The sequence below is a fragment of the Polypterus senegalus genome, chromosome 12, assembly GCF_016835505.1.
Source record: "Polypterus senegalus isolate Bchr_013 chromosome 12, ASM1683550v1, whole genome shotgun sequence".
NCBI classification, from domain to species: domain Eukaryota; kingdom Metazoa; phylum Chordata; class Cladistia; order Polypteriformes; family Polypteridae; genus Polypterus; species Polypterus senegalus.
Genome location: NC_053165.1, coordinates 126,893,607 through 126,919,017, shown reverse-complemented (window position 1 = coordinate 126,919,017; position 25,411 = coordinate 126,893,607). Strand labels below are relative to the sequence as shown.

At 38.7% G+C, this 25,411-nt stretch overlaps 1 protein-coding gene across 1 annotated transcript in view; it reads right to left on the bottom strand.

Moving 5' to 3' along the window:
- Positions 1 to 25,411, bottom strand: part of adamtsl5 (ADAMTS like 5) — a 202,273-nt gene that overhangs the window by 49,774 nt on the left and 127,088 nt on the right. The gene's annotated exons all lie outside the window — the stretch shown is intronic.

Genomic DNA, 25,411 nt, shown 5'->3' with positions numbered 1-25,411 from the left:
TTGAATAACATCAAAAGAGTCAATTAGAGTTAAAAAATCCTTAATTAGGTTTTATCGGTCAACAGACATGTATATTAAAATCCCCTAATATTAACTGTAAGGCATTGGCATAATTACAGCCAAGAATTCAAATAATTCTGGAAAAAAATTCTTGTTAAATTTAAGTAGTTGATAAACCACTGCACAAAGTACAGGGTTAGGTTTGTCCATTTCAAGCAGTTGCAGTTCAAAACTGGAATAAGCATCTATCATTAAAAGCCAGCAGTAGAAACTGCTTTTCAAAATAGATGCTAGACCCCCATCTCAGCCAGCAGTCTAGGTGGAATTAGAAAATTTAAAGTCTGGGGGGAACAAGTTGAGAAAACGGGTTTAACTCACCAACTCAAAAAAAAAAAAACCAAACCTTGAGCAATGAAAGAGTTATTCAGTTTGAATAGCTTGTGATCAAGAATTAACACACAAGAAAAGGCAAAACACTGGTCAAGCAGTCATTCACAATATTCAATCCCCACATTTAGAACTTCTAATGTTATAGGAAAACTTATAAAAACATGTTTATAAAAGGGGAAATGTAACTAATCCCACTATCACACACTTTACAATACAATAAGAAGCAGACAGAGTTAAATTGTCTGTTTATACCAGTTGCCTTTGCTATGTTGCATGTATTTTATGGGTAGTCTCCCATGAAGTGGGGCCACATGCAAATTACCACCTGAAACTGCCTTATAAATCTGAAGATTCCTCCATAATTCTCAACAGTTCACTTCAAAAGTGCCTGGGAGTAGTGTGTTTTGTGCTGTGCTTGTGCCTTTGGAATTTTGTCCTTCATTTTCTTTATTTTTACAGTCTGTGGCTCTAGATTATTGTATTGGGACTTGTTGGCATCGGATTGCCTTAGTATTTTTGGGTAATTCCTTTACTTCTTGTTCTTCATGGAGCTTCATTATTATTGAAAAGCATTTTCAGAATAAACTTTTTATTTAATAAAGATTTAGTGCTTGTCCTTAATACTAGCCTGGGTTTGGCTGTGCTGTCTCCCCTAGTGGGCATTTTTTGGAAGTGCTTTTGTAACTTACTGGTACTTAGGTGCTTTGGAACTCTTTGTAATCCATACAAAAACTGTGTTTCCCATCAGGTTAGAAATGGAGACTGCTCAATTATGCTATCTACTGTTAGACAAATGATCCTCTTCAGAGGTGACTTCTCATAACTTTGTAAAAAACTGGACATTAAATAAAATGTATTATTATTATTATAATTAATGGTAAGGATGTTAACTCCAAATTTCTTTGTGTGCACTCACAACCACTTCTTGAGCACCAGATGTGCCTCTTTCCATTGGGTTCATATATTTCTATACCTGTTGTTAATTGCTTGATAGAACAGCAGTTTAGCCAACATCTTCATACACACATTTTTCTTCTGTATAAGGTTAATAATATTATACAACTTTCAAGGTGGGGGTGGAGCACAGACATCAGGGAATTTCACACTCATTTCCCCACTAATGGTGTTAAGAGGTTAGGCAGGTGGTAAAAGACTGGACACTCCTTCTCAGGTCTCTGGTCTCTGATTAAGAGTGTTAGATTTAGGACTTGATGCAGTCTTTTCAATGAGCTATGCATACAGCAATATACTCATGGACACTATCACTCATCATGCTGATCCTGTTGTATAGAACAATCTATATGAGAATAGGGCATTCATCCCAATAAAGCTTGTTAGTCATATCCACTTAAATCTTCGAAAAAACATCAGCTCTAGTTTTGAAAGTCCCTAAAGTCCTCCTGTCTGTCACAATACTTGGTAAGTTATTCCATTTGTATATGATTTTCTTTGTAAAGAAAAACTTCCTGTTTGTCTGAAAGTTATCCCTAACAAGTATCCAGCTCTGTTCCAGTGTTCTTGATGAACTCATTTTAAAGTAGCAATCTCAGTGCACTGTACTAATTCCCTTCATAATAAATATCTAATGTAATGTGTAACCAATAGTTAAAACTCAGATCCAGCAGAAACAATGCATATTTGCCCTGATTACCAGTCATCTGTTAGTTGATTCTGTCTTCTTGACTTCTATATACTAGAAGAAGAATGACTGCATATGCTTGGCATCTGGTGGGAGATGCTGTAGCAGTGGAAGCCCCATAGTTCCTTCTGTGTATAATTTGGTATTTGAGTATGAGTTATGCTTGCATATTTAATTGGGTCTGGTCTTAGCAGTCTATCCTATAAGTGTGCTAGGAGGTTCATTCCAGGACATAATCAGGGTTTTAACTGTTAGTTGGTCTGCATGGATTACTCCAGAAGGATTTAGAGACTATTACTCTATTATTAATCTGGTCTGACAAATTTATCTCGCTACAATTTCATTCAGGAGGAGTGGCAAAGTGAAATTAAAATGATTTTTTTTTAAACAATTACACAATAGTTGTTTACTTGTAAAATATCTTAGAATGATGCTCAATATCCATCCATCTTCTAACGCGCTGAATCCGAACACAGGGGTCTGCCGGAGCCAATCCCAGCCAACACGGCAGGAACCAATCCTGGGCAGGGTGCCAAGCCACCGCAGGACACACACTAGGGCCAATTTAGAATCGCCAATCCACCTAACCTGCATGTCTTTGGATTGTGGGAGGAAACCGGAGCACCCGGAGGAAACCCACGCAGACACAGGGAGAACATGCAAACTCCACGCAGGGAGGACCCAGGAAGCGAACCCGGGTCTCCTAACTGCGAGGCAGCAGCGCTACCACTGCGCCACCGTGCCGCCATGCTCAATATATACTGCTCAAAATAATTAAAGGAACACTTTTTAATCAGAGTACAGCATCAAGTCAGTGAAACTTCTGGGATATTGATTTGGTCAGTTAAGTAGCAGGGGATTTCGTTAATCAGTTTTAGCTGCTTTGGTGTTGATGAAATTAACAACAGATGCACTAGAGGGGCAACAATGAGATGACCCCCAAAACAGAAATGGTTTAACAAGTGGAGGCCACTGATATTTTTCCCTCCTCATCTTTTCTGACTGTTTTTTCACTAGTTTTGTATTTGGCTGTGGTCAGTGTCACTACTGGTAGCATTAGGCGAGGAGATTCCAGGAGACAGGCAGTTACTCTAGGAGAGCTGAACAGGGCCCCTCGTAGAAGGTCCTTAATCCATCAGCAGGACCGGTATGTGCTCTTTTTGGCAAGGAGGAACAGGATGAGCACAGCCAGAGCCCTACAAAATGACCTCCAGCAGGCCACTGGTGTGAATGTCTCTAACTAAACAATCAGAAACAGACTTCATGATGGTGGCTTGAGGGCCCGACATTCTCTAGTGGGCCCTGTGCTCACTGCCCAGCACCGTGGAGCTCAATTGGCATTTTCCATAAAATACCAGAATTGGCAGGTCCACAACTGACACCCTGTGCTTTTCACAGATGAGTGCAGGTTCACCCTAAGCACATGTGACAGACATGAAAAGCTGGAATGTTAAAGGTATGAATCACGAATTAAAGAGAAAGAAAGTACTTTCTCACCTAACAGGTCTAAATGCTAAAATAGTATTTTTACAGGAGACCCACTTACTAAGCAATGATCAGTTCCGGCTGCAAAAAGACTGGACTGGCCAAATGTTCCATTCTAGTTTTACAAAGAAAACTAGAGGTGTGGGAATTCTCATACATAGAACAGTCTCATTTGTAGCATCAGATGTAGTATTGGATCCTGAAGGGAGATATGTAATGGTCATGGGAGACTTATCTAACTGTAAAATGATTTTGATAAATGTTTATGCACCTAATGTTGATGATAAGGAATTTATACAAAATTTATTTGCATCCATTCCCAATCTGAACACTCATAAAGTTATAATGGCTGGGGACTTTAATTGTGTTTTAAATCCACTTTTAGATAAGACTTCCTCCACAGGGGGAACGGCAACTAACACCGCAAAGATAATTACAAAGTTTATAACTGATCACAACTTATCAGATCCCTGGAGGTTTTTAAACCCAAATTCAAGAACATATTCTTTCTACTCACCAGTACATCATTGCTACTCAAGGATTGATTATTTCTTTATAGATAATAACTTCTTGCCTAAGATTAAATCTTGTAAATACGATGCTATTGTTATTTCGGACCATGCTCCTATGATCTTGGAGTTGAAATTACTAAGCCCCATACACTCACCCCACAGATGGCGCCTCAACCCGCTTCTATTAGCTGATGAGAATTGTACTGAATTTATATCCAAACAAATCAAATTCTTTCTAGAGACAAATGCGTCCCCTGAGATCTCTGCAGGAATGCTCTGGGAAACTCTTAAGGCCTTCTTAAGAGGACAGATTATCTCATATCTTTCCCACAGAAATAAATCCAACGCGAAGAAAGTAGCAGAGATAAAAAGCGAAATTACTAAAATAGATGAAGAACATGCCAGACTACCAAGCGAGACTCTACATAAGAGGAGGCAGGCTCTACATTCAGAATTAAACCTCTTGACAACTAATGAAACTGAACATATAATTTACAAATCCAGACATCATTACTATAAACATGGAGAGAAAGCTAATAAGCTTTTAGCGCAACAAATTCACAAGCAAGACGTACGCAACGCAATCTCGGTAATCACTAACACGAACGGAGATAAAATCATCGAACACAAAAATATAATGCACACTTTCAGAGACTACTATAAATCCCTATATACTACTGAGTTTAAAGAAGACAATATACAATCTAATGCATTTCTGGATACATTACAGATACCACAAATTGACGCTTTTAGTGTGGAGGAACTTGATAAACCTCTGTCATTATCAGAATTACTGGATGCTATAAAGTCACTCCGTCGTCTGCATGGAAAAAATTAAACAAGACTTGCATAGATGGTCAACCCTTCATCTCACACTAGCTGGAAGAATTAACACTGTTAAGATGAATATTCTTCCTAAGCTCCTTTTTTATTTCAAAACATCCCAATATACATTAATAAATCATTCTTTAAGAAATTAGATTCAACAATAACCTAATTTATTTGGAATTCAAAACATCCACGCATCAAAAGAGCGACCCAACAAAGACAAAAGGCAGAAGGCGGCATGGCTCTACCTAACTTCCAATTTTATTACTGGGCGGCAAATATACAGGCGATAACAACCTGGACACAGAAGAACATACACAGGCATGGACCGCAATAGAAGTAAAATCCTGCAGTACTTCTTTGTATTCCTTGCTCTGTGCTCCAATAAACACACGTTATCGGCAATACACTAATAACTGCTCCACTCACTTAGAATCTGGAACCAATGTAGAAAGCATTTTAAGACGGAGAAGCTTCTATCTGTGGCACCCCTGCAAGAGAACCACCTCTTTCAACCTTCACAAACATATGCAGTTTTTAATATCTGGAAAAAAATTGGAATTAACTTGCTTAGAGATCTTTATATAGACAACGTCTTTGCATCCTATGAACAATTACATTCCAAATTTAACATTCCAGCTACACATTTCTTTCACTATCTTCAAATCAGGAACTTTGTTAAACAGAACCTTCCAGATTTTCCTCATCTTGCACCCTCATCCACGCTGGAAAAAATATTGTTCAATCTCAAGGAATTAGTCTTCATCTCTACAATATATAAAATCATTTTACAATCCCTTCCTTTCAAAGATCCAAGAGGACATTGGGAAAAAGATCTCTCAATTAATATATCAGAAAAGGAGTGGAAAGTAGCAATGCAGAGAATTCACTCGAGCTCCATATGCGCAAAGCATACAATTATACAACTGAAAATTATATATCGAGCACATCTGTCTCGACTAAAACTCTCCAAAACGTTTCCAGGGCATGATCCAACCTGCAAACATTGCAACCAAGCCCCAGCCTCACTGGGTCACATGTTCTGGTGAAAAATTAACATTATTCTGGACAAAAATTTTGAATTACCTCTCAGACAGCCTTGGACTCACAATCCCTCCTAACCCATTAACAGCTGTGTTTGGGGTTCTTCCAGAGGGGCTTAAAGTGGAGAAGGACAAACAAACTGTGATTGCATTCACTACACTCTTGGCACGCAGACTTATTCTGATAAACTGGAAGAACCCAAAACCAAACTCCTCTTTTAAGTCAGTGGGAAACCGATGTGTTATATTATTTGAAATTGGAAAAAATCAAATACTCAGTTAGATGATCTGTACAGACTTTTTTCAAAACATGGTAGGATCTAATCAGTAATATTTTAAAATAAGTTTATAAAGCACAGAGAATTTATTAATTTAGGTATGTTTACAAGCCTTAAATTTTATGCCGTTTGGCTTGCTCTCTCTCTCAGGGGTGGGGATCGATCTGTTCTTAACATAATTCTTTTTTTTTTTGTAAAAACGTGATTGCTATGTATGGATTGTAATAAAATTAATAAATAAAAAAAAAAAAAAAGAAAAAAAGAAAAGGTCTGGAGAAGCCGTGGAGAACGTTATGCTGCCTGTAACATTGTTCAGCATGACCGGTTTGGTGGTGGGTCAGTGATGATCTGGGGAGGCAAATCCATGGAGGGACACACAGACCTCTACAGGCTAGACAACAGCACCTTGATTGCCATTAGGTATTGGAGTGAAATCCTTGGAACCTTTGTCAGACCCTATGCTGGGTTCCTCCTGGTGCATGACAGTGAGCAGCTTAGAAAGACACTATTTGTTTTAGTTTTGTAATCAGCATGGTGGCATAGTGAATAGTATTGCAACATCATGAATCCAGTGTCCTGGGTTCAACTCCCACATCTTGTCTGTGTGGTGTTGGCATGTTTGCCCTGTGTCAGCATAGAGGGTTTTCCTCTTAGTACTCTAATTTTAGTCTGACATGCCCAAAGATGTACAGGTTAGCTACACTGACTATTTCAGACTGGCTAAGTGTGGGGGTGTATGTGTTAAGAGTAACCAGCAATTGACTAGTGCCCTGTTCAGACTACTTCCTGCTTTGTGCATACAACAACAACATGTATTTATATAGCACATTTTCATACAAGTTATGTAGCTCAAAGTACTTTACAAGATGAAGAAATAAATAAAAGATATATAAAAATAATATTAGGCAATACTAAGTAAGGTCCGATGGCCAGGAGAACAGAAAAAAACAAAAAAATCTGCCAGGGGTACGAGGCCACAAGACCGCACAGTCCCCACTGGGTATTCTACCTAACATCAATGATCTCAATCAGTCGTCATGGCTTTCAGGCTTCACATGGAAGAATTAGATGATTAGCTTAGAAGAATGAGTTCATGGAATGACGAGCATGGAAAAATGAGATGAGCTTAGTGCTGCCAAGATATATTCTTGGTCCCTGTGACCCTGAACTGGATTTAAGAATTGTATGTTTCATATTAATATTTCAAAGGATAAGGGAACTGCAGGCAGGAAAGAATGACAGAGGCAAGAGGCTGGACCCAGAAAAGAGAAGAAAGCTGGCAGAAATAAGCTCACATTGTGTTGCCAGTACAACATGTAAATGCAAGGCCAGATGATTACATGCCATGTATATGTACTGGACACCCTGGAAGGGGTAGTGTGACAGTCCAGGATGGCTACTGCTGCCATAACATCCCTGAACCCGGAGTCATCGATAGTCATGCATTAAGGATGATCTGGGCAACAACGACACATAATCAGCAACAGACGAATGTGTATCAAATTCAAACAAGTGCAGAAAGTACAGTGCATTCCATCTACTATAATAATAAATAATCCAGAATAAATACAATATCTTTGCAATGGGGTTTAAAATGCCCAATAAATAACTACTGCAGATTAAAAACACTGCAAAATCTATCCGTTAAAACAACTACGAGCCACAGTGCTTTCTTTCAAAAACTACATCTCTGCTGCTTATCCTTCCAAGTGTGCTCAAACAGCAGAGATGCATGCAAACAAGTGCAGTCATTCTTTTTTAAAACTGGCTGGCATTCTCACTGCCAATCCAGGCATTTAGAGATGGACCCCATCAGCTCCACTGCTGTCTCCCGCCACCATTCCTTGGCCTCCACCTGGGAGACATCTGGAGCTGTAGGTCATTCATGCTAATGTTGCACTCAGCATGAGTGGCTTTTATCCCTTGTAGCGCCTCCAATGCAATATGTCTGTAATTGTATATGGTATATAATATATCATTATTTAGAACATGTAAATGTAGGATGACAGGAAATGTGAGGCAAGAAATGCTAAACATGAATATATATGTGAATGAATATAATGTTGCATCAGTGCCACAATATTTTCTGAAATGAACTATTCAGGTCATAAAATGATTTATTCAAAATGTCAAATATATTAATATCTCTCTTTTTTGTCAGTGTGGTGTTGACATCATGGACCAGAAGGTCTGTTCTAATTCAGTGTGAGCAGGAACATGGAAGAAAAGTTGATGTTAAAAAAAAGAGAGAGAGAGAGAAAGAGAGAGAGAGAGATACCATTCTATGATAAGCCCCTGTCTCAACACCTCTGCCTCCCCCTGGAAAGATAACACATGTTCAAATGACATAGTGTTTAGAAATAATGATGTTTCATGAGTGGATGTGTGTGTGCATGCGAGAGAGGGAGCAAGAGAGGCAGAGGCTGATTTGATGTAATTGAAGTGGTTACTTGAATGTAAAATAAACACTTTTGTAAAGGTATAACGAAACAAATGTGCTTTTATCTATACTAATAAAAGGCAAAGCCCTCACTCACTCACTCACTCACTCACTAACTCATCACTAATTCTCCAACTTCCCGTGTAGGTAGAAGGCTGAAATTTGGCAGGCTCATTCCTTACAGCTTACTTACAAAAGTTGGACAGGTTTCATTTCGAAATTCTACGCCTAATGGTCATAACTGGAAGGTATTTTTCTATATTAACTGTAATGGAGTTGAGCTGGAAAGACATGGGGGCGGAGTTTCGTGTGACATCATCACGCCTCCCACATAATCACGTGAACTGACTGTCAACGCAGTACGTAGAAAACCAGGAAGACCTCCAAAAAGCGCTTAAGAAAACATGCATTATATAATTGAGAAGGCAGCGAAACAATAAGAAGCGAGTGAGTGACATATACTACCATATTCATGAGTGCTGCTACCTCGGAAAGAAAGCAAGGTGTAAACCTAAACTTTAAATTAAGTTCATAGACAGGCTACCGCTGGCGTTTCACATGCCCACAGGTAATGCGGGATACAAGTTTAATGAGAGGACGCAGGATATAAACGAGAGTTTTGATCACTTTGTAACTAAGTTAAAATTGTAGGTGAAGGGGTGTGCTTATGCAAATTCCGAGACTGTGTTTGTGGGGATTGACAGTTAAAGGCGGGTGGGGAGTCACGTCATCATCTCCCTCCCATTTACCTCATTTCGCTCTGAGCTGAGCTCCGCGGCTAATGCCGTCTTCCAAAGCAACTTCGTCAGACTGCCACCAAATACTCACAGAAAAATCCACAAGTTAATACACACACTGTCTCTAGAGTTTCTCCACACTGAATCCTCCAGGCACTACTTACAAAAGGTCACATTGACAATCGTGTTACGTTATTTTTAAAATCTTTCCTTTTCTTAGCACAAGCACAGCTGAGAAGCTTCGATGCATGTGCTCCATAACGCGTTAAAAATAATGCATTTAATCACACTTTGCATTACAAGCAAAGGGAGCTTTTGTCAATGCATGATTTCCTGGTACACCGATTACATTGATCAGCGCATCCCGATTCATTTTACCCTCGCACCACCTTAGTTTGAGAAGAAGTATGAAAAATATGAGGTTAACACAGAAAAACAGATCACCAATTCAAGCTTTATGAATAATCGATTCGCCATCAATAATTGTTTTGGTAAAGCCATCCTCCTTCCATTTTATAATTTTTCCGCCACTAGCCATGATTAAATGAGCGGTAAAAAGTAAGAGAGAAGCGAGAGTGACTTATTTAGGCAGGCATATATATGACAGCAACACTCATGACAATGTCAATCATGTTACGTTATTATTAAAATGTTTCCTTTTCTTTTCATTACTTCTTTAACACACTACTTCTCCGCTGCGTAGGCGGGTATTTTGCTATATATATAATATATGAATTACCTCCAAAGAGCTGAGACTTTTGATATCATGAGCGTGTGTACAAAAGGGGTCTCCTGCCCAGCAAAAGTCGAGCAGCCAGTGCGCATGCATAGCTGTGCAGGCCTTTGAGACGCTGACTGCGCTTCTGCCTTAAGTCAAAGTGAGCACTTTTAATTTTTTTCATCCTCCCCCTGCGCTATAGCCCAGACAAGTGCAAACACGGGACCCCTTTTCTACACCACGGAAAAATAATATTAAGGCGATTCACACTTTCTTTTTGCGTATACGATTATGAGGTCCTCAGCTCGGATTATGAAGACACGCACACGAGTGGAGGACTGACAGTGCCATCACAGCCGATTAATGGCGGGGACGTCTCACCAGTCTACACAAGACCCACCGCGACTGTCCCCAAAAGGCGATCATAACGTCAGCGAACACATCTCTCTATACTATATAAAAGAAAAGGCAACTTTCCTTTCTTTACACCTTTTTTCCTTTTATCCCAAACCAAAGCCTTTCTCTCTTAACACTGCAGAGGACACAAAAATAATTTTCTTTAAATGCCGGTAAGGCACATTACCAGAGGCACAAATTTGAGCGTTCACATAGAAAATGTAATTTCTATACCACAGCCGTCGTGTAGCGCCTTTCAAAAGGGATCTACTACCGAGAGATGATCCATATATATTTTAGCTGCTGTTAGTTACTTACCTGTTGTGTTACACAGTCTTTAAAATGTAGTTTACCCAACCACTCCAGTAGTGCTCAATGTACCTGTACTTCTTAAAACGTTAATGTTTTACTGTTTAATAACTTATAGACTATATTTTATTTTTCCCTTGCACTCAGTGACCAAAGCTATACACACACATATAGACACATACAAACATACACACAAGTATATGTATGTGTATATATATATATGTATGTATGTATGTATGTGTATATATATATATATATATACACACACACACATACATACATACACACATATATATAATTTGTGTGTGTGTATGTATGTATGTGTGTGTATATATGATGTAGATAGGTATGTATATATATATATGTATGTATGTATGTATGTATGTGTGTGTGTGTGTGTGTGTGTGTGTGTGTGTGTATATATATATATATATATATGACAGCAGCAATCCAAGCTGTGAAAAAACAGTAAAAAGGAGGCGCGTCAGACGTCGTGGTACATTTTCTGATGCAGCTACCGAAAATAACTTTGTGACGCTGCCACCAAATACACAAAACAATTACTTTGACAATCATGTTACATTATTTTTAAAATGTTTCCTTTTCTTTTTCATAACTTCTTTAACACATGACATCGCTGTGAAGCGCGGCTATTTTGCTATATATATATATCACAGCGACACTCATAACAGTGACAAAACAATTACATTGACAATCATGTTACGTTATTTTCAAAATGTTTCCTTTTCTTTCTCTTTCCTTCTTTAACACACTACTTCTTCGCTGCGAAGCGCAGGTATTCTGCTAGTCTATACTAATAAAAGGCAAAGCCCTCACTGACTCACTCACTCACTCATCACTAATTCTCCAACTTCCTGTGTAGGTAGAAGGCTGAAATTTGGCAGGCTCATTCCTTACAACTTACTTACAAAAGTTGGGCAGGTTTCATTTCGAAATTCTACACATAATGGTCATAACTGGAACCTCTTTTTTCGTCCATATACTATAACTAGCAAAATACCCGCGCTTCGCAGTGGAGAAGTAGTGTGTTAAAGAAGTAATGAAAAAGAAAAGGAAACATAATAATAACGTAACATGATTGAGAATGTAATTGTGTTGTCATTGTCAAGAGTGTTGCTGGCATATATATATACTCAGCAAAAAAAGAAACGTTCTCTGACTTTCAGCTGTTTTTACTTTCAGTAAACTTAATGTGTAAATATTTGTATGAACACTAAAAGAGTCAACACCATAAGACATAAACTAAAAATGTTTCACAATGTGTCCCTGAATGAAGGGAGGCTCAAAATCAAAAGTACCAGTCAGTATCTGGTGTGGCCACCAGTTGCTTGAAGTACTGCAGTGCATCTCCTCCTCATGGACTGGACCAGATTTGTCAGTTCTTGCTGTAAGATGTTACCCCACTCTTCCACCAAGGCACCTGCAAGTTTCTGGACATTTCTGGGGGGAATGGCCCTAGCCATCGATCCAAATCGATCCCGCTCCAGGGTACAGGCCTCAGTGTAACACTCATTCCTTCGACGATAAACACGAATCCGTCCATCACCCCTGGTGAGACAAAACCGTGACTCATCAGTGAAGAGCACTTTTTGCCACTCCTGTCTGGTCCAGCGAAGGTGTGTTTGTGCCCATAGGCGTTGTTGCTGGTGATGTCTGGTAAGGACCTGCCTTACAACAGGCCTACAAGCCCTCAGTCCAGCCTCTCTCAGCCAATTGCGGACAGTCTCAGCACTGATGGAGGGATTGTGTGTTCCTGGTGTGACTTGGGCAGTTGTTGTGGCCATCCTGTACCTGTCACGCAGGTGTGATATTCGGATGTACCGATCCTGTGCACGTGTTGTTACACGTGGTCTTCCACTGCGAGGATGATCAGCTGTCCTTCCTGTCTCCCTGTAGCGCTGTCTTAGGCGTCTCACAGTGCGGACATGGCAATTTATTCAGCAGTCCTCATGCCTCCCTGCAGCATGCCTAATGCACGTTCACGCAGATGAGCAGGGACCCTGGGCATCTTTCTTTGGGTGTTTTTCACAGTCGGTAGACAAGTCTCTTTAGTGTCCTGCGTTTTTAGAACTGTGATCTTAAATGCCTACTTTCTGTTAAGGTCTTAACGACCATTCCACAGGTGCATGTTAATTAATTGATTATGGTTAATTGAACATGCATGGAAAACATTGTTTAAACCCTTTACAATGAAGATCTGTAAAGTTATTTGGATTTTTAAAACATTATTGTTGAAACACACAGTCCTAAAAAGGGACGTTTCTTTTTTTGTTGAGTATATATATATATATATATATATATATATATATATACACACACACACATATAAACATATATATACACATATATATATATACATATACATACATATATACATATATATACACATATACAAATATATACAGTACATATATACAGATACATATATATATACACATATATACACACACACACACATATATATACATATATATTGTGGCATCCGGCCGGGGCTGGAGCCCGGCTGGGACGCCCAGGAGGACCGGAGAAGGGCTTGTACCTCCTCCAGACCGCGAGGGGGCGACCACCCTGGTTACGCTGGGGGCCACGGGTAGAGGGCTTGGAAGCCCAGCCCTGTAGGGACCCGTGGCCAGCGCCAGGCGCTAAGTGCAGGAAGTGCTGGGTGGAAGAAGACAGGGGACACCCGGAGGGCTTCCGGGTGCGCAGCTGGCACTTCCGCCACACTGGGGCGTGTCTGCGGAGGAATGCCGGGAAGCAGCTGGAGCCCATCCGGGTTCCTATTTAAGGGGCCGCCTCCCTTCAGTCGAGAGCGGAAGTCGGGTGGAAGAGAGACAGAGCTGGAGAGAGAACTGGAGGCGGCCAGGAGAAAGGCACGAAGGACTGTGTGGCCTGGACTTTGGGGGATCGGTGCTAGAGGCACTGGGTGAGCACGTAACGTAAATAACTTGTAAATATTGTGAATAAAGGGTGTGTTGGGTGAACTTAAGATGTCCATCTGTCTGTGTCCGGGTTCAAGTTCACAATATACATATACATATCTACATATATACTGTATATACACATATATATATACAAATCTGCATATATATCTACATATATATATTAGGGGTGGGATGCGATTAAAAAAATTAATCTAATTAATTAGAGGCTGTGTAATAATTAATCTCGTATGTAAACACACATGAAAATTTGCCCCAAATCGCAAATGTTTTTTTTTAATTTAAAAGGGTTTTAGTGGGTGACAGAATCAAATAATACACATGGACATGAATATTGTAAACTCAAGCTCTTTTAATTTCTGAAAAAAAAAATGCTTTTAAACTGCATTTGAATTCAAAACAGAAACAAAAATATCATCCATGGTTAAAATTGGGCAGACTTAAAAATAAAGTGGTAGTTTAAGTACTTTAAGTACATTTACAGAATGGTATTGTCTTTAAATAATAATAACCAAAATGTCAACATAAAGTGTAGTTTTTCTTCTTAAAAAAATAAGTTATAAACATAAAAGGTAATTTTACTAGCTTCACCTTTAAACTCTGAGTAACCTTAGCCAAAATTATTTTGTATATTAGGCTAAAACAGTGTGATCATTGAACATTTTGTAATTAGATGTAATTAGATTTACTAACGGTCATGGAAGTCCAAAGATCCCTAGTAAGAGCCACAAAGTACGCTTTCTGTAATGCATCTAATTTTGCTTGCTTTTCAGTGTGCACAAAACCATGCTTTTATCAAGGCTTCTGTCGGGTAGTCTTTTGAAATGAAATTTTCCTCCGATCGGTCATAGGAACGCGCTTTATTCCGACTCTAACATTTTTGTAGCTCTGATGTGTGCATCAATGTAATCGATGTACCAGGAAATCATGCATTGACAAAAGTTCCCTTTGCTTGGAATTGAAAGTGTGATTAAATGCGTTATTTTTTAACGCGTTATGGAGTACATGCATCGAAGCTTCTCAGCTGTGCTTGTGCTAAGAAAAGGAAACATTTTAAAAATAACGTAACATGATTGTGAATGTAATAGTTTTGTGACCGTTATGAGTGTTGCTCTCATCAAGGATTTGATTATAATTTCTTTTAATCAGGTTCGTATTTGGACAGTTTGCACAAAACCACGCTTTTATCAAGGCTTGAATCGGGAAGAGCGCTTACTTACTCAGTGCACCCCCTCTCGGGAATCGAACCTCAGAGCTAGAGGCAAAGCCTCTACCATTGCGCCACGGCGTGTGGTTTGTCTATTTGAGAGTATGTAGATCGGGGTATATATGTACATATATATATATACCCGCGCTTCGCAGCGGAGAAGTAGTGTGTTAAAGAAGTTATGAAAAAGGAAAGGGAAAATTTTAAAAATAACGTAACATGATTGTCAATATACAGTAATTGTGTTGCTGTCATCAAGGATTTCATTAGCATTATTTCTTTCAATCAGGTTCGTATTTGTAGGATGTGTTGTGTTCAAGTTACATTCCGTGTTTGTCAATCGTTGTAAAGATAACAGGTTTCATTCATCGATTCGTTTCTTACTGCATCAATAAACAGCTCGTCTTCCTCTTTATCTGAGACGTGACACACTGCATGCACAGGTTTTTTTTTACACTGTCTTTGTTTAGCGGGACATTGACTTTTTCCACCGTGTGCGTTGTTTCCGCAGTAGCTGCACTTATGAATATGCTTGTATGTATCACACGCTTCATATTTTTTTGCTGCCTTCTCAATTGTGTAATTCGGTTTTTGTTCAGCACTCTTTGGAACTGTTGCTTTTTGTCTGTGCACTGCGTCATTTCATGTGAGCCGCTTGGTGTACATGCATCGAAGGTTCCCAGCTGTGCTGGTGCCATCTCGTGCGATGTCCACAGCTGTATTTAATGTTAGCTAAGACCCGGCACTTAAAAGTTTCTCTCGCAGTTTCGCTGAGTTTGTGCCAAACACCACCCTGACCATCTCATCTTCATCTGCATAAGCACAGTCCTTCACCCGTGAATATTTAGCGGCAGTGTTTCTATTGGATTGCCGCTGACGGACGGCCTTATATGGGCAGGCACTAAATTACGTGAGAGGCGTAACTCCGCCTCCCACGGGCATCGAGCAGAAGTCTATTATAGTATATGGACGAAAAAATAGGTTCCAGTTATGACCATTATGTGTAGAATTCCGAAATGAAACCTGCCCAACTTTTGTAAGTAAGCTGTAAGGAATGAGCCTGCCAAATTTCAGCCTTCTACCTACACGGGAAGTTAGAGAATTAGTGATGAGTCAGTCAGTCAGTGAGGGCTTTGCGTTGGTGCGCGTCAACTCGATCTGAATTGCGCGATCGCATTCGAAAAAATATATCTTTTCAACTTCTATTTAGTCGACACAAATATCTTTGGTTGGAATGTAAGGCGAATTTACTCTTTACGTTTGTATGGTGAAGAAAAATTTATGCAATGATGCCTACACTTAACTTACATTCCTATCAAAGATATTTCTGTCGACTAAATAAAAATTCCTTCTATTTAAAATTTAAATAGAACTTGAACAGATACGATAGTTCATAATATCCACGCAGACTTGCACGTAAGAGCAGGAGTCATCCGTTTTGAGAAACAGTGTATTACACTGATACGAAATAGCCTGCCCATTTAATTATTTAGGAATGGATAAATAAATTAAGATTTTGTACAAATAATGTTTTTCATTTTTCTTCCTTGATGGATTCTGGCACCCCCAGCAACAGTTGCTTGCACCTCAAAGAATGTATATATATGTGTGTGTGTGTGTATATGCATATATGTAGATATGTACAGTATGTATATATATGTTTATATATGTGTGTGTGTATGTATGTATATATATATATATATATATATATATATATGTATTTTTGTATATACACTCACCTAAAGGATTATTAGGAACACCTGATCAATTTCTCATTAATGCAATTATCTAATCAACCAATCACATGGCAGTTGCTTCAATGCATTTAAGGGTGTGGTCCTGGTCAAGACAATCTCCTGAACTCCAAACTGAATGTCAGAATGGGAAAGAAAGGTGATTTAAGCAATTTTGAGCGTGGCATGGTTGTTGGTGCCAGACGGGCCGGTCTGAGTATTTCACAATCTGCTCAGTTACTGGGATTTTCATGCACAACCATTTCTAGGGTTTACAAAGAATGGTGTGAAAAGGGAAAAACATCCAGTAGGCGGCAGTCCTGTGGGCGAAAATGCCTTGTTGATGCTAGAGGTCAGAGGAGAATGGGCCTACTGATTCAAGCTGATAGAAGAGCAACTTTGACTGAAATAACCACTCGTTACAACCGAGGTATGCAGCAAAGCATTTGTGAAGCCACAACACACACAACCTTGAGGCGGATGGGCTGCAACAGCAGAAGACCCCACCGGGTACCACTCATCTCCACTACAAATAGGAAAAAGAGGCTACAATTTGCACGAGCTCACCAAAATTGGACAGTTGAAGACCGGAAAAATGTTGCCTGGTCTGATGAGTCTCGATTTCTGTTGAAACATTCAAATGGTAGAGTCAGAATTTGGTGTAAACAGAATGAGAACATGGATCCATCATGCCTTGTTACCACTGTGCAGGTTGGTGGTGGTGGTGTAATGGTGTGGGGGATGTTTTCTTGGCACACTTTAGGCCCCTTAGTGCCAATTGGGCATCGTTTAAATGCCACGGGCTACCTAAGCATTGTTTCTGACCATGTCCATCCCTTTATGACCACCATGTACCCATCCTCTGATGGCTACTTCCAGCAGGATAATGCACCATGTCACAAAGCTCGAATCATTTCAAATTGGTTTCTTGAACATGACAATGAGTTCACAGTACTAAAATGGCCCCCACAGTCACCAGATCTCAACCCAATAGAGCACCTTTGGGATGTGGTGGAACAGGAGCTTTGTGCCCTGGATGTGCATCCCACAAATCTCCATCAACTGCAAGATGCTATCCTATCAATATGGGCCAACATTTCTAAAGAATGCTTTCAGCACCTTGTTGAATCAATGCCACGTAAAATTAAGGCAGTTCTGAAGGCGAAAGGGGGTCAAACACCGTATTAGTATGGCGTTCCTAATAATCCTTTAGGTGAGTGTATGTGTGTGTATATATGTGTGTGTGTATATATATATGTGTATATGTGTATATGTATATATGTATGGATATGTATATATATATATGTTTATATGTGTGTCTGTGTGTGTATATATATATATATATATATACAGTATATATATATGTGACAGCAACACTCATCACTCACAACAGTGACAAAACAATTACATTGGCAATCATGTTATGTTATTTTCAAAATGTTTCCTTTTCTTTTTCATTACTTCTTTAACACACTACTTCTCCGCTGCGAAGCGCGGGTATTTTGCTAGTTATAGTATATGGACAAAAAAATAGGTTCCAGTTATGACCATTATGCGTAGAATTTCGAAATGAAACCTGCCCAACTTTTGTAAGTAAGCTGTAAGGAATGAGCCTGCCAAATTTCAGCCTTCTACCTACACGGGAAGTTGGAGAATTAGTGATGAGTGAGTGAGTGAGTCAGTCAGTGAGGGCTTTGCCTTTTATTAGTATAGATTACAATAATCAAGATGAGATGTAATAAAGGCATGAATGACTGTTTCTCTGTGGTGGGCTGGCACCCTGCCCAGGGTTTGTACCCAGCCTTGAGCCCTGTGTTGGCTGGGATTGGCTCCAGCAGACCCCTGTGACCCTGTAGTTATGATATAGCGGGTTGGATAATGGATGGATGGATGGATGACTGTTTCTAAGTCCTTCTGTGAAAGGATTTTAGTTTAGAAATTTGCCTCAGTTGGTAAATACTGGACTTTACTACCGTGGAGATTTGTTTTTCAAAATTTAGTGATGACTCAAAGATGATACCTAGGTTTCTGACATCATTTTGAATCATTGCTGCCAAAGGTCCTAAGTGCATGCCAATTTCAACTGCAGATGTGGTAGGACCAAAAATAACAACTTCTGTTTTATTTTCGTTTAATTGCAAGAAATTTTGTGCCATCCGATATTTAATATCCTCAAAGCATTTCAACAGCTTTTTTACAAATGAAGTGATGTCAGAACTAACTCTGAGGTACAGCTACGTATCATCAGCATAACAATGATACGTGACATCATGTTTGTAAAAGATGGCCCTCAATGGGAGCAGATGAAGGGAAAATAGAAGGGGAGCCAGGATAGAACCTTGAGGGATGCCTTGGGTGAGAGAAGCTGGCTGAGAGAAATTCCCATCTATGTTAACAGATGTAGATCTGCCTTTCAGGTAGGACATGAACCATTTCAGTGCACAGCCTTGAATGCCTACTTCACCTTGTGCCGTTTTCACAGAACTCCATGGTCCACTGTGTCAAATGCCGCACTGAGATCCAGCAAGACCAAGATTGCAAAACAGCCAGAGTCCAAAGTTAATAGAATATCATTTATTACCTTCAGCAGAGCTGATTCAGTACTATGAAGTTTTTTAAAACCTGACTGAAACACATCACATAAATTGTTATCCTCCAGGTATGAAATTAAATGCAAAGAAACCACTTTCTCCATGATTTTGGACAGAAATGGGAGCTTAGAAATAGGCCTATAGTTTGAAAGAGCTGTAGGATCAAATGTGGACTTCTTCAGCAAAGGCTGAACAATTGCATGTTTAAAGTTGTCTGGCATTATACCAGATTTTAGACAGTTGTTAATAATAGCCAACACAATTGGACTAAATGCTCTAAAAGTATCTTTAAATAGGTATGCAGGTAAGATATCCAGCAGATAATTGGAAGGTTTCATATGGAAGATTATATCAGATAGCTGAGAAGAAGAAATAGTTTGAAAGGAAGTAAACTGGCTGTGCATTGGCCTTAGAGTGTCTGGTGTCACCCCACAGTGATCAATACCTGGAAGAGTAATGCTGGAACGAATGGCTTGAATTTTATTTATAAAATAATTAAGAAAAAGCTCACAGGTCTCAGGCGTACTCTCAGGGAAGCCACTGACAGGGGGGTTTAAGGGAGTGTTTATGGTGCTAAACAGCACCCTAGGTCTCAAGGCAACATTCGCAATTAAACACAATAAAAAATGTGATTTTGCTGATCTCACAGCCTCTTGATAGGACTTCCAGTGAACTCTAAGAATTTCATAAGAGACCTGCAGTTTGTCCTTTTTGCACCTCCGTTCAGTCTGCCTGCATTCCTGTCTGAGCGCACGAGTGGCCTCATTTGGTCAGGGCTGAACACTGGCTTTTTCTTTGGCTCTCCTTAACTTTAAGGGTGCAACCAGATCCAGAGTATCCATACAAGTGAGATTGAGAAGCTTAATTATATCAGTAATATCCTGACACACAGAGAGGGCTTCTAACACAAAGGGTAAATGACTGTCAGAAAAAATATCACAGAATTTCCACGCTGTGTCAGTATTTATACAGCGCGAAAAGTGCTGTGGTTAAGTGAAATTTCAAAAATAACTGCAAAATGATCCAAAATGCCGACGTCAGAGATCTCCAGGTTATTTGCAGGAAGGCCAGTGTTAGAACTAAGTCCAATGTATGTTCTCCCTGATGTATGGGACTTGATACCACTTGAGTGAAATTAAAAGAATCCACAAAACGTAAAAAAAATTTAACCAGTGGTTTTGTCAGACAACAAACATGAATGTTAAAATCTCCCAGAATCAGTATTCTATCAGCACATGACACCATGAAAGATAAGAACTCTGAGAACTCTGGGACAAAATCCTTATTATATCCAGGAGGTTTATAAACCAGTGCACACAATACAGGATTTATAAGATCAATTTTAAACAGCTGAGCCTCAGAACTGGAGAAATTGTCTACAGTCAAAAGTCTACATTTTAAATGATTTTGAAAAACAGTTGCAAGCCCACCCCCTCCACCAGCGATTCTAGGTGAGCTAAAAAAAGGTACAATCAGGAGAAGAGAGGTCATGGAGAAAAATTGAGTCACCAGCACTTAACCAAGTCTCTGACATAAATAGAAAGTTCAGGTTGCGAGATGTAAAAAAGTCATTTAAAACAAAAGACTTGTTGGCTACGGACTAAACGTTCATTAAGACCATCTTCGCAGAGCAGTTTGAAGGTGCTTCACGGTCTTTTTGATTGATCTTTATCATACGTGAGTATTGAAGTGAGCGAAGGTTATCAATGTTAACTCCTTCGCCCCTTGCACTTGATCCACTGTGAGAATATCCAGAACAAATAGAAGATATTAATCTGACAGCCAGGAAACCGGGGGGAATACTCCAGCGCAGCCACTAACAAGAACCACGATGTATATAGCGGGTCGTCTTAAAATTTCTAAGGCAACACAGTGATTATATAATCCAGCTCCTAGACAAGGCATCCAGTTCAAGCTCCTCAGCTCAACAGATGAATAAGCAGGTGCCATGAAAAAGCATACACTTTAGCCCATAAGCTGAAGAACAGGAGATCAGATCCAGAAAAATTATATAAAATAAAAACTAGCAATATAATAGTAATAATAATAGCAGTTCACAACTCAAAACAGTAAATGCAGGAAGGACCCAGGATCAAACCCATAACTTCTTGACTGTGAGACAGCAGTTCTTACCTCTGCACCAGCCAAGCGGACATATCTGTGTTGTACCCTAATCCAATTTATTTTTCTTTGGTTATATTCTCGAATAAAAGCATACTTGTTTTATTATAACCTTTGTGAAAGTGTTTATTTGATATTTTGACTTCAGTCTTCACACATTATACACTTCAACATTTTGTCATTGGTACTATAACAGGAAAAAGTTTCTGTTGTAGTTACATGTCCAACATTTCATGCCTCGTATTTCCTGTCATCGTACAATTACCCAGATCATTGTAGACATGGAACACACATGAAATGTATGTGTTCTAAATAACGATATATTATTTATCCTATACAAGTCCAGACACCTCAAACCCAAATAAACAGACTTGAGCTAGGAGAATTTCAGCGGAGTCGGTGGGGGATGGGATTGCAGGCTGCCTGGTACCAGTACTGATGGACACATTTGCAAAACAAAGGTGCTGATGAAGAGGTGTGAGCGAATTTAAAGTTGTCCTGTATGATGACTTTTTTCATAGGCTTCAGGGATTCTAGTGTTAAATATGGGGAACCTACTGAATCAGCCATGCTGACCAACCTAATTCATTGCAACTTTGTGCTGTTGTAACACAAATGTAAGTTTAATGTCACTGAGCTCTGTACAAAAAAATATTTTATAAATTCATTCACATGTGCAGGCCAAAGTTAGCACACAGGGGCTAGTCAGGATTTAGAAACTGTTAGTCAACATATAGAAACTACTAGCATTTGGAGAATGAAGGGGACAACTGCAAAAATAGGCATTGTGCTATTCCTGTATTTTGGAGATGGAGTTGAGTCCTTTCCTTTCCTTGTTTGGAGACCAGAGGGGTGCCTGCACGTGGAGCAGACAGTATATATATGTGGACAAGCAGTCAAACACTTTGAAGCCGATGGAAGGATGATATCATCATCAGTCTGGAAAATCCTTTCAGCACAGTGACAAAAATGGCAGACTCTATAGATCAAGATAACACCTTGATATTGTCTTGCTATGGCTTCCCGTCTGTAATGCTGCGTAAATCGTCATTAAAGAAAGATAAGTTATTTTTCTCTTATGTGATTTTTACCGCTGTATCACTATGGGAGGGATATCGCCTTTTACATTATATCTATATAGTTTCTGGTTACTTAAAACGCCACAATTAAAATGAATTTATTTCAAATAGGGAACAATTGCCCTAAATGAAACAGCTGTCAACACATCCCTCAAGCTAATCATCTATGCTCTATTTCCACTTTCATGTTTAACAGTTTTAATAGTTCCAATGTGTGTAAGTTTTAAAACCCTCCACTGATCTGATTCTTCACCAGAGTTCCATATTTACTATTGATGACCAACTTGGTATATTCAGCTGCCATTCTTTAGCGTGTGTAAAACTGAACCTAGGACATGATCTCTGTAAATCAAAGAAAGATGCACAGGCACACTAAAATGGCAAAGGATGTTAAAATAGGGTCCAGCTAGTAAAGAAATATATGCTAGTATGGCTATTAGTGCAAATGCACAGAGCACCATGAAAGCAGGAACTTCCAACTATAAAGGGCAGTTTGCCATGAAAGTAAATCAAAGGTGCCAAGGCTTACTGATCACATGGTGAGTTGAGGGATGTGCCTTGATGTATTGTACATTCATTAGACAAATGTAAAGACTGAAAGAGAAGGAACTGTAGGTAACTATGAGAACAAGTAATGAAGGAAACCACAGACAGATATTAGACTTAAACCAGTTTATGGCAGACAAACTAGGACAGGTATTTTCTGAAAAAATAATGAAAATGAAAATTATAAAATAAAAATGCAATCTCTCTTTTACCATTTCATTTTCAACATCTGCATACAAAAATTTAAATTAAAATGAAATAACGGCATTTGCAATTTCATTTTCAGCCTGAACTGCCATGAAGCTGGAAAAATGAAAAGTAAAAAGCAAATAATTACTGGCACCACCTGCTGCTCATTGTTTTTTCATTTACTTTGCATTTTCATTTTCAAGTTCTCAACATGCAAATAGCTCAGGTCAGTGGGCAGGGATAAGACATTAATATGCGACAAATCATTTTTGTAAGGTACCGACAACTTCTAATAAGATGAAAAGAGGTGTGCAAGAAACAGTAAGAGATTTATTGGAGTTGGCAGATTGTGAGGATGAAGATGTTATATTACTTAGGTGTAAAAGTGAATAGGCTTGGAGATGTCGAGGCGTTCTCTAAAACGGAGGTAAATTATGTTATATGGCAGAATTTACATGAAGTTGTACATTGCCTGACTACAGCATCAGTGGACACGGCAACCTGTGCAGCAGCAGGTCGGAATAGGTCTGAACATTACCACAGAAGTGATAAAGACATACCTGCTCTATGGAATAAAGGCCAAAGAAATAGCAAGGCTCATCTGAGTTTCTGAAAGGACAACGAGGCAAAGAATGCCAGAGTTTGGTTTCATATATTTCTTTGAAATTTCTTTTTTGAAAATATAAAAGCATGAGCAGCAGGTGGTGCCAGTACTTATTTGGTTTTTACTTTTCATTTTTCCAGCTTCATGGCATTTCAGGCTGAAAATGCAATTGCAAATGGGGTTATTTCATTTTAATTTAATTTTTTGCAGCATTCTTGAGCGCAGATTTGAAAATAAAATTACAAATTGGAGTATTTAGTTTTCATTTTCATTTTTGTGGCATTTTTGTGCGCTGACTTTGAGAATGAAATTGCAAATGGGTTTATTTCATTTTAATTTTAATTTCTGCAGCATTTTTGCATACAGTCATTGAAAATGAAATTGCAAAAGAGAGACTGCATTTTCATTTTATAATTTTAAATTGGGTTGAGTGTTTTTAACCATGGACTATGGGTTATTACAAAAAATACAATAATTGTAACTACACAAAAAAGAACTGTGAAAAACTTCTATAGTATAAAATAATTTAAACAATGAACATATTTCATGTGCTAAACACATTTCAGTGAACACATCCAATATTTCAATGTCAATGTGCTCTCTCTGTTATGACAGATACATATTTATTAGTGAAATAACTGAAATGAAAAAAGTCAGCACTTTAATTTTAAAAAGATGTTGTATGCAGTGAACATGTCTGACCATATGTAATTATTCAATAGCTGGTTTGTATATATAAAATAGTCAGTCTTGAAAGGGCATGTTGGTCCTCTGACAGGTTTATAAATAAATCAATGAGTGATTATGAATGACAAGTCATGTTCTGGAATAAAAGTGGCAATACATTTTTTTTTGTTTGCATACACAATCTGGCATAGGTGCCATGGCAGCGTGCTAGCCATCATTCCTGGTTATGTAGCAAAATACAGTAGCTGCTCTTTGCATTTAGTCTATGTTATGGCATAATACTGGCTTTTTCTTTCATGCTGTACTGTAGCTTCTTAGAATAAATAGTGCTGAAGTAAGCACAAGGTTTGTATAATTTGTGACAGACACCAAGTGCCAAGACTTTGTCCTTCACTTGTTGCCCATTCACCTCATCATGCCCACTTCCGTTTATCATGAACACTTTGTTGTAATGTGCTTGTATCTTCCGCAGTGTTAACTAATGTTGATTCCATCTCAAGTGGAGACTTTCAATTGTGCATACAGTATGCTCACAGCAGCTCACAGAGACCAGCTTGCTGTTGATTGGTTAACAGCCTACCTGGCTTGCATACTATTGGTAACTGTGAGAATAGTATCACAAAATTGGTTAATGTGTATCCAAAGCCAAAACCGACATTCTTTTTTAAATTGTTTTATGAGAAATAAATATACTAATGAATCTAAAATGGCCATAAGCTAGAAAACAGTGCACTGCTAGAAACCTTTAAGTCCTGTATACATCTGTATTTTATAATAGACTTTAATCTTATCAATATATAATAGATTTTTCATAAAGAAAAATGTTCTATTCAAAGTGGATTTTTAAAAATTGTTTTCATGTTAAATAAAATTATTTACAATTACTGAAGATAAAAAGATAACATTTCTATAGATTTTG